The sequence below is a fragment of the Macadamia integrifolia genome, chromosome 1 (assembly GCF_013358625.1).
Source record: "Macadamia integrifolia cultivar HAES 741 chromosome 1, SCU_Mint_v3, whole genome shotgun sequence".
In the NCBI taxonomy this organism is placed as follows: domain Eukaryota; kingdom Viridiplantae; phylum Streptophyta; class Magnoliopsida; order Proteales; family Proteaceae; genus Macadamia; species Macadamia integrifolia.
Genome location: NC_056557.1, coordinates 14,825,182 through 14,836,253, shown reverse-complemented (window position 1 = coordinate 14,836,253; position 11,072 = coordinate 14,825,182). Strand labels below are relative to the sequence as shown.

The window sequence follows — 11,072 nt, the reverse complement described above, 5'->3', positions numbered from 1 at the left end:
CTCCGTCTCTCTCCTCCTTCGTGTGAAATGATTTATATGGGCAAAGGAGAGAGAGAATCCAAATTGTCTATGCAACGAGCAATGAGGTATGGTGAGCATTCAACAATTGAGGTGCATGATTGGACTCTCCCAGTCATTGGATCCTCACTGCACTTTACCATCTCACTACAAACAATTTTGATGCGAGAAGAGAGGCAGACCATTGGGACACTATCCCCCCCCCCCAAGAAATCACTCTCCCTAGAAAAAACTAGTCTTGAAAAGAAATCAGATGCAAATCCATTGATATGTTCGATTCTGATCCAGATACCAAATACTGAAACCCTAGTTTTATATTTGTAGAAATGTCTTTACATTTTAAATGGTTGTACAGTTGTTAACAAAAATATATATATATCTTGTATCATCCCTGTTTTCAAATTTTATATGAGAAACCACCCTAAAAAATATAAAATGGCATGTGTTACATTTTTAGCTCACAAGCATCAAGTGATGACGTTTAATCCATTCCGTTATTTAACAGGTTTAATAGGATCTTGTCTTCCATTAATGGGGTTTAGTCCTGTTACTATCTACTGCAGGAGGATCGTTTTCTTCAATGAGTTCCTCCACTGCTCTTTCCCTCTCATTATTCACTACTTTTCTCATCTTGGGTTCTGGTCTTTAGATTAAAAGCAGCAAGTGATATTGGAAGATCAACCTTTCTCTTCCTAGGGTTCAAACAGAGTAAGTTGTTTGAAAACAGAGAAACAGAGGTGAAAAGAATGAAAATTGGTTTTTTTATTCGTTTTTTGTTTTAGGGTCAAAAGTGTCATTTTCATTTTAAACTAACGGTGTTTGACTTTAGGGGTATGTTTACCATTTTTTATTTTTTAGGGTGGTTTCTCATATAAAGTTTGAAAATAGAGGTGGTACAAGATAATTATAAAGAAAATATTTAGTTGTATGTATATTCCCAGTTTTGTACAATACTCTATGGTAGGGGCGTCAATCGGTCAAGCTGGGCAGGTCTCAGTCGGGCTTAATCAGGTTTGACCATTTGAAGGTCTTGCATCGTGAATGTCCATTAAAGTAAACAAGCCTAGCTTTGGGGAGCATGGTACGGTTTATAATCGGGCAGGTCAATGTTGAGATTTAATTGAGCTTCCTTAAACGGGTCTTAATAGGGCCTTAACCAGACTACGAATCTATTTAAGTCTAAACAGACTTTAAACGGGCTTTAAATGTGCTTACCCTAATATTCTTTTATTAAGTTGGTTGAATGCCCACAAATAAGTGAAGCAAATCTTTAATAAAAAGAGGAAATGATATGAGATTATGGTTGTTCTTACAAAGAAAAAAAAAAAGATATTATGACTTTTACAACTTACAAAATAAAGCTTAATTAAATCAAAGCATATTACAAAGCAAAGGGTAAGAAAGCTTAATTTGTTTCTTACTAATAGTGGCATAATAGGAGTTTTATGTAGTATTAAAGGGGTCGGGCTGGGTCGGGCTATAACGAATTAGTTCAAGCCAGGCATATAAATGTGTTGGTTCAGTCGGGTGCCAGATGGGCTAGCTACTTGCACCGTGAACTAAGGGTGTCAATTGGTTCGGTTCCAAATGACGCTATGGTGGACCATAACTGAACTGAGAATCAGCTCGGTTCCGTATTTAGATACTCAAACCGATTCAATTTGGTTCGGTTCGATTTCGGTTATGATATTCAGTTTTAATTCGATTATGAAAAACAGTTCCACTTTTGAACATGATTGTAATGGACCAAAGGCCATAATGGGCTCAAGTTACTGCCTCGGTTCTTCAATTTTTGTCTTATACATTCCATCAATCATAAATCTCTTTGGATAATCATTCAAAATCACCTATTAAAGATAATAAAACCTATCAAAATCTGACCATACCATAGTAAAAACATGTATCAGTTTACGACCTACAAATAAAATTGCAAATCCCATTCTCAAGTAAGATATAAGCTAGAATAAAAAAAAGCATAATAACATGTCCAACGTGCCTAGCCTCCTCTAAGAGTCGAAAACTCAAAAGGGAATATGGAAAATCCCTCCCAAGTCTTAGCAATAGTAGTGTTTTTTTTTTTTGGTTTAAACTTTTAAGAGTAATTCCATTTGGTTTAGGTTTCGAACCGATAGTTTTAACATCCTAAACCAAAACCGAACCGAACCAAATAGCAATACTCACATACCCAGACCGAATATGAACTGAATTTATTCGGTTTGGTTCGATCAAGTTAATTAATTGGGCTCGATTTTGGTATTCGGTTTCAGTTTGAAATTGACACGTGAAGGTCTATTTCATAAACGTGTCGATCCAAGTCAGACCATAAACCTGTCGGGATCGATCAGACCTACCAGTGCGAGCTCAAAATTGACACCTCTACTCTATGGACACCATCGAAGCCCATCCATCAAGGGAAGGGAGAAAGGGATAGGATTCTCCCCTGTATATATAGATGTGGGAAAATAAGATCCATTGCTGCAAAATGATTTCCTTCACCAATGGGCGAGGAAGAAATCCTATCAATCCTCTATTTTTTTTTTGGGTAAAATCCTATCAGTACTCATTGAGGTGGCCACATGATGGATTCTCTTCTTTCATCACAAACTCCCACACACTATTGTTGAAAGTTTAAATTAAGCCTCTAGGAAGCTTGGTCATTATACCCGTTGGTTTAAGTTTGGTGAGATGTGATTTACGGATGGAAAAATTTTACTACTTTAAATAAAATAAAATAAACCATTCTTCTTTTTAACGATTTTTTTTTTGGGTAAGGATTCTTCTTTTTAACGATGAAAATGTTAAAAAGTGATCAAAACACCTAAAATACGACCTAATCTTAATACGAACTGAATTAAATAATGAAATTACAAAACCGAATAAAAATCAAGTCAAACTTTAATCAATTGGATTTTGGTTTCTAAATATGTGCCATTTCCAATTCAGTTTGATTTTGATTTATATATTTTGAATCTTGAACCGAACTAAAACTGAACCACACCCTTACGTCTGGCATCGACCCTGGTCTAGAGTTAGTATGCTACACCAATTGATGTTTTTTATTTTTTCTTGAAAAGATACCATTTTTTTTTTTTGGCAATAGCTGATGGTTTTAGTAGCTGAAATTTTTCTGTTTGAGAAATGAAAGTTCAAGAGACTCCATCCTCCATTTAAGCTAAGATGAACAAAGCACTGACCATGGGGACGGTTTTCATTACGGCATGGGTTCCGCCAATACCAGACCTAATATCCCAAACAATAGCCATGTGGAAGCATGACTGGGGCTCAAACTTGGTAGGCATCATAACCAAATTATGATCATATCAATCTAAAATCTCTTAGGGTCATAGGGGTTGAAAAAAGCTCAAAAAGTTAGAAAATTAACTGATCAATAAATTTTTAAGAAGAAAGGTAACATAAAACTGAAAGGAAAAGAACAAAAAACACAAATTGTGAACCATATGACTAATAATCCATCAATTAAATGCAGGATGTGGTGTAAACAAGCAGGATGAGGAATGGTTAAAACATTTTCCCTCCTTTGTATGTCCATTTCATATGATATACAGAAGCTGAGGTGTTTAGACCCAAACTTGTTCAATTAGGCAGTCTATGCTTTTATTTACAAGAATGTCACATACTCCCTGGACTATTACAAAATGTTGATGAATCATGTGGCCAGTAGTTTCTATTTCATAACAACATTGATTGATTCATTATGATAACGATGCTCGCATATTGAAATCGGATCGATACCAAGTCCAATCCTGATTCTGGTTGAACCAGATTCAGATAACAATTTAGAGTTTAATAACCTTACTCCAGATTGAATACTTCATACAGTACTGGGCTACCTCGAACAAAGAACCCTGCAATTGCACATTAAGGCACAACAGTAACTACTTGCCTCAGACCGTCCTAGTTTCTCTTGCATTTTCAGCACAATCCAAACACAAGAAGGTCAGATTCAGCTTCTTTCTCACCAGTCATCATTGGCAAAGAAACAGAGAAGTAAAGCAGAGACATTGTTGCATCAATAAAATTCCATCTGTTTCAAGCTTCAACAATTTGTAATTGAGAAGTAAAGCAGAGACATTGTTGCATCAATAAAATTCCATCTGTTTCAAGCTTCAACAATTTGTAATTTTCAAGGTAAAATTAGTTTAAAGAAAGCAAGAAGGAAACAGAAACTCAACAACTGAAAAACAAGGGTTGGAATAAGGAAAAGAAAAAGAAAAATATTTAGTTGTGTAAAATAAGATGACTCTTAACAATAAAACCCTCTTATCAAAAGCTGGAAGAAGAGCAAAACAAGGGAAGGGGATGACTGCACAAGATCCCAATAGAAGATTCATAAGCAATTCATGACAGGTTGAGCAAAATGATATCAGAAGAACACAGAAGCAAGACTCCAAAGCATCATATTAGTTAGATTCAGAATAGATCAGCACTGTAGAATGTATGATAATCCTGATTAACCAATCGAAATCAAAGAAAAAGATGACAATGTTCTAAATCAGAGTCAGGCACTGGCTCCCATCATCAACAACTGGTTTGATGCTTCAGACCGTCCTAGTTCATGAATTTCGACATAATAATGCAAGCACATGTACTTGAATTTCAGTCAACTAAAAGTGCCTTCATGGCTATATAAGGTTTTTCTGGTTTTCCACAGTTCTGGAAAAAGAAATATATATCTTTTGACACAAATTCAAGAGAGAACACAAGTAACTAAAAACCTACGGCAATGAAGTGTCAGAGTTGATAAGCATCAGCACCAATAAATCAGACAGGGATAACTGTATATTTCAATTTCTCATCATCCACAATGCCGTAGGAAATTACCAAGAATTTAACATTAGAAATTAAATATATCAATGGAAGTTAACACATTGACGCTCAAAAAGAGGAAAAATAATCTTTGATAAACAAAAAGGCAGCAGCTCTTCCTATTCAACTACAAATCATCATACACAAACTAAAATAGTTTCAAACTCCACCCCCCCCCTCCCCCCCAAAAAAAAAAATAAAAATAAAATAAAATAATGTCACACACTCCCTGGAGTATTACAAAATATTGATGAACCATTTGGTCAGTAGTTAGTATTCTATCACAACATTGATTTCATTATGATGAAATCTACAGTTTACTAACCATTTGGCCTGCATTTTATTAATGACTTCTTGGTGAATAACAAATATCTATAGTTTACTATCCAGATCAGGGTTTCAAGAATAGGAATTGGATCTGTCGAGCCCAATCCTGTTCTGGTCGATCCAGACAATAGGCAGATCCATGGCGAGGTCTACGGTTCAGACCGATTCTGGCTGAATCTGAATCAGGATAGGCTGCACCTGATTCAGAGTTTAACAACCTTAATCCAGATCGAATGCTTCATTCTAAAACAAAAGACCTTGCAATTGCACATTAAGGCACAACAATACTACTTAAAGGGTCAAAATTTTTAAGAAGACTTCTTTGCCTCAGACCGTCCTAGTTCTCACGCATTTTCAGCACCATGCAAACACAAGAAGTTCAGATTCAGATTTTCTCTCTCATCCTTGGCAGTAAAAGAGAGAACTAATGTTGCATCAATAACATTCCATCTGTTTCAAGCTTCAACAATTTGTAATTTTAATGGTAAATTAGTTTAAAGAAATCATCACACGAAAAAGCAAATCAACAAGCAAAAAATAATGGGAAAAAAAGAAAAAGAAAGAGAAAAATAGAAACCTATGTCAAATACTACCACTCTTTAACAATAAAATCTTCATATCAAAAGCTGAGAGAAGAGCAAAACAGGGGAAGGGTTGGAAGCACAAGATCCCATAGAAAATTCATAAGCAATTCACATGACAGGTTGAGTCAAATTATATCTGAAGGACACAGAAGTAAGATTCCAAAGCATCATATCGTGTTGATCAGATTCAAAATAGATCAGCAATCATGCATCAGACAGGGATAACTGTTCTATTCATGTTCTCCTCATCCTCAACGCTGGAGAATACAAGTAACTAACTAAAAACCTACGGCAATGAAGTGTCAGAGTTGATAAGCATCAACACCAAAAAATCAGACAGGGATAACTGTTCATTTCAATTTCTCATCGTCCACAATGCCGAAGGAAATTACCAAGAATTTAATGAAAGAAAATAAAAACATATCAATGGAAATTAACAAAATAGATGTTCACAAAGAGGAAAAATACCATCTTTGATTAATAAAAAGGCATCAGCGCTTCCTATTCAACTACAAATCACCATATACAAACTAAAAAATGAATATTTGATTTAAAAGTTCATCATTTGGCCTCATCAAACTATAACTTCTAACCCAAAAAAAAAACGAAGTGGAGTCAATGAATGGAGAGTCGGTAATGAAGTAACGAACAAAAAACCTAAACACAAATATCAGTAGGAAACCTAATTTCAAATAATGGTAGTTTCAAGTTGATTACAGTATCAACAATAAAACAACTAACAGATGCAATCGAAACAATTAATAACAAGAGCTCTTCTTAATGGGAATTGCAGAAAAGGGAAGAGAACCAGTAGCCCGGTCAGGAGAAATTACCTGGTAGGTTATGTAAGCTTCCTAACCTAAAGAAGTGAAGAACCATTATCAGTTTATCACACTCCAGATGAGCCTTCCTTTTTGTTTTTTTGGCGGTAGGGACCCCTGGGTGAACCGGAGTCAAAGACCGAAAGTGGAACCAATCCTAACCATAATTTGCAGTTCAGTTTCTTTGCAATATTACTTCGGCGCGAAAGTTTCTCGCCAGGCAGAAAACTTTCCACCTAGGCTGTGTTTGAATGCCTACGAAAGAGAATAATTGAAAATTTCTTGAGAGAGAGAAACTAGAAAAGGCACCCTAGGGTTTTTTTAACAAACCCCAGGCCTCAAGGTTTCATAATGCGGCGTTACAAATGATATTGGAGCAGACTCTCATAATGTGTAGGGCCACAACGGGGATGTCGTGCCAAAGGGAAGAAGTTTGTGAGACTAAAAAATACGACAAGTACCGGACCTGCCTGAGATATCGGTCAGGTGTCCCTACCAAGAATACGATCAGTACCAAGGGATTTGAGAGATCGGTGAGAGTGTGCAAACTTTACTTCCACATTATCTAAAGAGAGATTACTGGGCTAGTTGATAACCTCTATCCTCTTTAACGTAGCACAACGCATTTTAAAGCCTTAAACCCCATGGGCCAAAGAGGACAATACTGCGCAAGGTTAAGAGACCCATCATGAGGGTCGTATAGTGTTTTGCTATGGGTTCCAGCAAACTCAAAAGGTAGTAAGAATGCAAAACATGAATGGAGAAAGTTTTCCTTCATTTATAAAGGATAATTCACCCATCATCCTAGGATTCACAAACCCCTACAAGGTTTTATTATTTTTCCCAAAATACTCTCTTGATAACCCTGCACTTATCTAAAGCACCATGGCCTTAGGGAAACTCGATCAAAACATGAAACTTTAAAATCACAACTTTTTTGTATTTTTTTTGGTAACCATTGGGACTTGGATCCTCTTTGGTTAGTCTTAATGGCATATTTTAGAATCTTTTGTGCTTTTTTTTTTTTTTGGGTAAGACTTTAATGCCACTTTCTATCACAATCATAGCATGTAATTTTAGACAAAGGTGCTGAATTCTTGTGAGATACAATTCTATTGGATTTTTTTTTTATTATTAGAAGTATGACCATTTTTAATTTGAACAAATATGATGATCAATTTTCAACTATAGATCCATCAGTGAACTCTTCGGCCTGTTTGATAACGTTTCAAGAAATGCGTTTCTATCGTTTCTGTGTCAAAAAAGACAAAAACGGAATAAAAAGCGTTTGATAAAATTGTTTCGTTTCACTTGTTTTCAGAAATTGAAATTGAAATTTCGACCTATTTATGGTTTAAGAAACGACCCAGACGATTCGCCGTTTTTAGAAACGACTCATGGCCATTCTTTCACTGGTTACTATCGACTTCTACAAACATGACTTATCAAACACTTTCAATTCCATTTCTGTTTCTAGAAACGGAAATTTATGTTTTTACCGTTTCTTGAAACAGAAACGGCAGAAATGTTATCAAACGGATCCTTCATTTAATTCATAATTTATTTGAAATCAATGTCTCAACTAAAGCTTGTGGCTTTACAAGTCTATAATTGATTTATAGTGGTGCGACAGGTTTACAACTGGCGCTTATTATAATTAATTATAACCCATTGTCAATCTTTTTGTATAGGTCTCACATTCGTCCTTATTTGGAATCTTCATATATCCGACCTCATTAAGTTGAGATCCATTTTGAATGTTATTGTCTCACCTAAAACTTTCAAGGAATCGTTCTTGGATGATAATGTTGAAGTCTTTCACCTCTAAGGCCTCATATTTTTTTGTTTCGATCTATAGATTGTTTCAAATTCCAAGGGTAATTTCTCAAACATATTTGATAATACCTCACATGAGGAATAATCAAATGCCTCATCACAGGAATTTAATTGAACAACCAACTGTTCCTATCTCTCAGGAAGTACGCACGTTTAAGAGGATAAAGAACCCCCACTTTTCCTATTTCGGAGGACGTACCTGCCACTGCTTTCCTATTGCTCAGGAAGTCAGGAGTTAGAAATGCTCCCTCTGCTCATCCATAGCCATAGCCCATAACTCATTCGTCCATGTCATGTCCAACTTCTTCTGGCGAAGAAGTGCACCAAGAACTTCAATGCTTGCCATCCAGATTCCAGAAATAGAGGATATATAGTCTGGAGCTTCTTTATCAATGTGCACCCCTCTCTCTCTCTCTCTCTCTCTCTATATATATATATATATATCACAGAATTGAGCAGGACGGAAAAAAATCTTCTCTAATTATGATTACACTCCAGTCACCCGTTCAACGGCTAGGAGAACTTGGACATGCATCTTCAGCTGTTGGGAGGTGCTAGAATGCATGTCTAAGTCCTCCTGTTGTTGGATGAATGAATGATTGGAGAGAAGTTGGACACACGAGCAGTTACACAAATATAATCCCCTAAGTGGCATCATTCTAATTGGAAAAAAAACTCTATATTTTCCTGCTCTCTGTAGAATAATCCCCTTATCCTATGGATTCACAATATCCCTTTAGGTTTTGATATTTTCTAAAATACCCCTTTAGCCAACCAATTATATTTACACTACCTTCAATTTTGTCTTAATTAATTCCTTAATTACTTTTTGGTATATTATAATCCCTATCCACATATATTTTGACTTTGATTTGATTACTTGTTATTGGGAAGGAGATCTGTTTTTGGACTATTTTACCCTTCGTCTGTATTGATCCATTGATACAATATCGGCCAAGAATAGGGATCAGTCAAGGTCGATCTAATCCGATCCTGACTGATCCGATCTGATTCCTCAAACCATGTATTATGTTTTAAGAGAAAAAAAAAAAAAAGCCTAGAAGGCAACGTGATCTCTACACCCAGACATAGGGAGGTGAAATGATCACCCCACCCCATGAAAAATAGAAAATTCCCTACCATTGATGCCTCCAGATGTGCTCACATTGGTCTTCGCACTGGTGCAAGGACCACATTGCCTTTTAGGGCACCCTCTCCTTTTTGTATTTCGTAAAATTAATATTAATTGAAGGACTCGAAGCTACTTCCATTTTAAGGTTCAAAATGTTAAGGCCTCAAAAAAGTGGTAGTATCTTCATAATTGACACAATTAGTACCCATTGAAGGCATCGACTTCATACATCATTAGTTTTTGTATTTCACTTTGGGTCTCAATTATGTTTCTAAAAATCGGATTAGATAGATCAAGATTGTTTGGATCTACGCAGTATTGGCTGAAATTGGTCCCTGATATTGATCTATACCAATCCACTAGTAAAAGATAAGAGTAAAACTGTAAAATGATCCAACATGTAAAAAAAAAGTACGTAAGTCCGTCCAATCCCAAGTACGTTAATGTCAATCCCAGTTGGTAGAGCAATTACCCCCTTCCTTTAAACAAATAAGAGTTGTATTATCTTGTCTTGATTTATGGAGGCTACAGAAGGTTGATTTACTTCTTTCAATATTTTAATCAAAACAGATCGAAGAATGACTCATGAGAGATCCACTTTTCTTTTCGTAGTTCCTAAAAAATTTATCACACAAGTTCGTTTCTGCTTAAAAAACAAACGAAATTTATTGACCATTAGAGATGGATTGAAACGTTTCACTTAACTTGGTGTATGACTCAATCTAGTTATTGACATAAAAATAATATTAGGTTGAGTGTGGTTAGCGGCATTGTTGTTTCACTAGGATCCCCCTTCCCCCACATTGGATTATCTTCAAGTCACCATTAATGATTTGGCAGGGTTTCTTAGAGAAAGGCCATTATTTTTCTTCATTTGTTAGGTTTATGCACGTTTTAATTATTATTAATGTTGTTTCTATAATTGCATTATTTGGAACTTCATTCATGGATTTGATATTTTGGAAGTTCAGTTTTTTATTTTCTTTATATATATATATATATATATATATCTACTGCAATGCATCACTTGTTCTTATAATGTAAAATTTTTAGCTTGCATTTTACTTCAATATGTTAATTTTAAATTTATTAATTGGTGTTATTAATTGAACATGGACTAAATCATATATAATTGCAGCTTCTTCCATTCTTATTTTTCTAATAATTTTGCCAACTCTCTTGATCTTTTATTTATTTTCAAACAATTTATGTCCTATCTGTTTATTAACAGGTTCAACTACATCTAAGGGTGATATTAAGACTCCAATACTGGGTTAAGTCTTTCTGAAATACGTAAGGGGAAATGGTTGGTATTTAGATGCAAGAGTTTTGACAACATATATGCAAATAAGTTTGCATCAATTCAACATGCGGTAAAGTTAGTACGATTTATAGTGGACCTGCTTAAGTTAGCCAGCACAAACCAAAAAAAAAAAAAAAACTTGCATAAAAAAATGGGTGCTTTTGAAGAATCAAATAATGATATGAATATTTGGATTTTATTTTCGCATCCTTCTACAATCGTTT

General features: G+C 35.3%; 1 long non-coding RNA gene and 5 other non-coding genes across 7 annotated transcripts; all 6 read right to left on the bottom strand.

Annotated features, from left to right (window-relative positions):
* Positions 1-3,468: 3,468 nt before the first annotated feature.
* Positions 3,469-6,821, bottom strand: LOC122075825. Of its 2 annotated transcripts, none has more exons than XR_006139361.1 (2): positions 6,590-6,821; positions 3,469-4,143 (listed from the first exon to the last, which is right to left on the bottom strand). It is a non-coding gene; the product is annotated as an uncharacterized LOC122075825 (long non-coding RNA). The 2 variants fall into 2 exon arrangements; XR_006139362.1 differs by having other exon boundaries at positions 3,469-4,133.
* On the bottom strand, positions 3,921-4,012 carry LOC122086948. The gene has a single exon (XR_006142580.1). It is a non-coding gene; the product is annotated as a small nucleolar RNA snoR20a (small nucleolar RNA).
* LOC122086887 lies at positions 4,764-4,846 on the bottom strand. The gene has a single exon (XR_006142551.1). It is a non-coding gene; the product is annotated as a small nucleolar RNA R38 (small nucleolar RNA).
* LOC122086940 lies at positions 5,497-5,582 on the bottom strand. The gene has a single exon (XR_006142569.1). It is a non-coding gene; the product is annotated as a small nucleolar RNA snoR20a (small nucleolar RNA).
* On the bottom strand, positions 5,931-6,014 carry LOC122086901. The gene has a single exon (XR_006142553.1). It is a non-coding gene; the product is annotated as a small nucleolar RNA R38 (small nucleolar RNA).
* Positions 6,052-6,134, bottom strand: LOC122086894. The gene has a single exon (XR_006142552.1). It is a non-coding gene; the product is annotated as a small nucleolar RNA R38 (small nucleolar RNA).
* Positions 6,822-11,072: the final 4,251 nt, after the last annotated feature.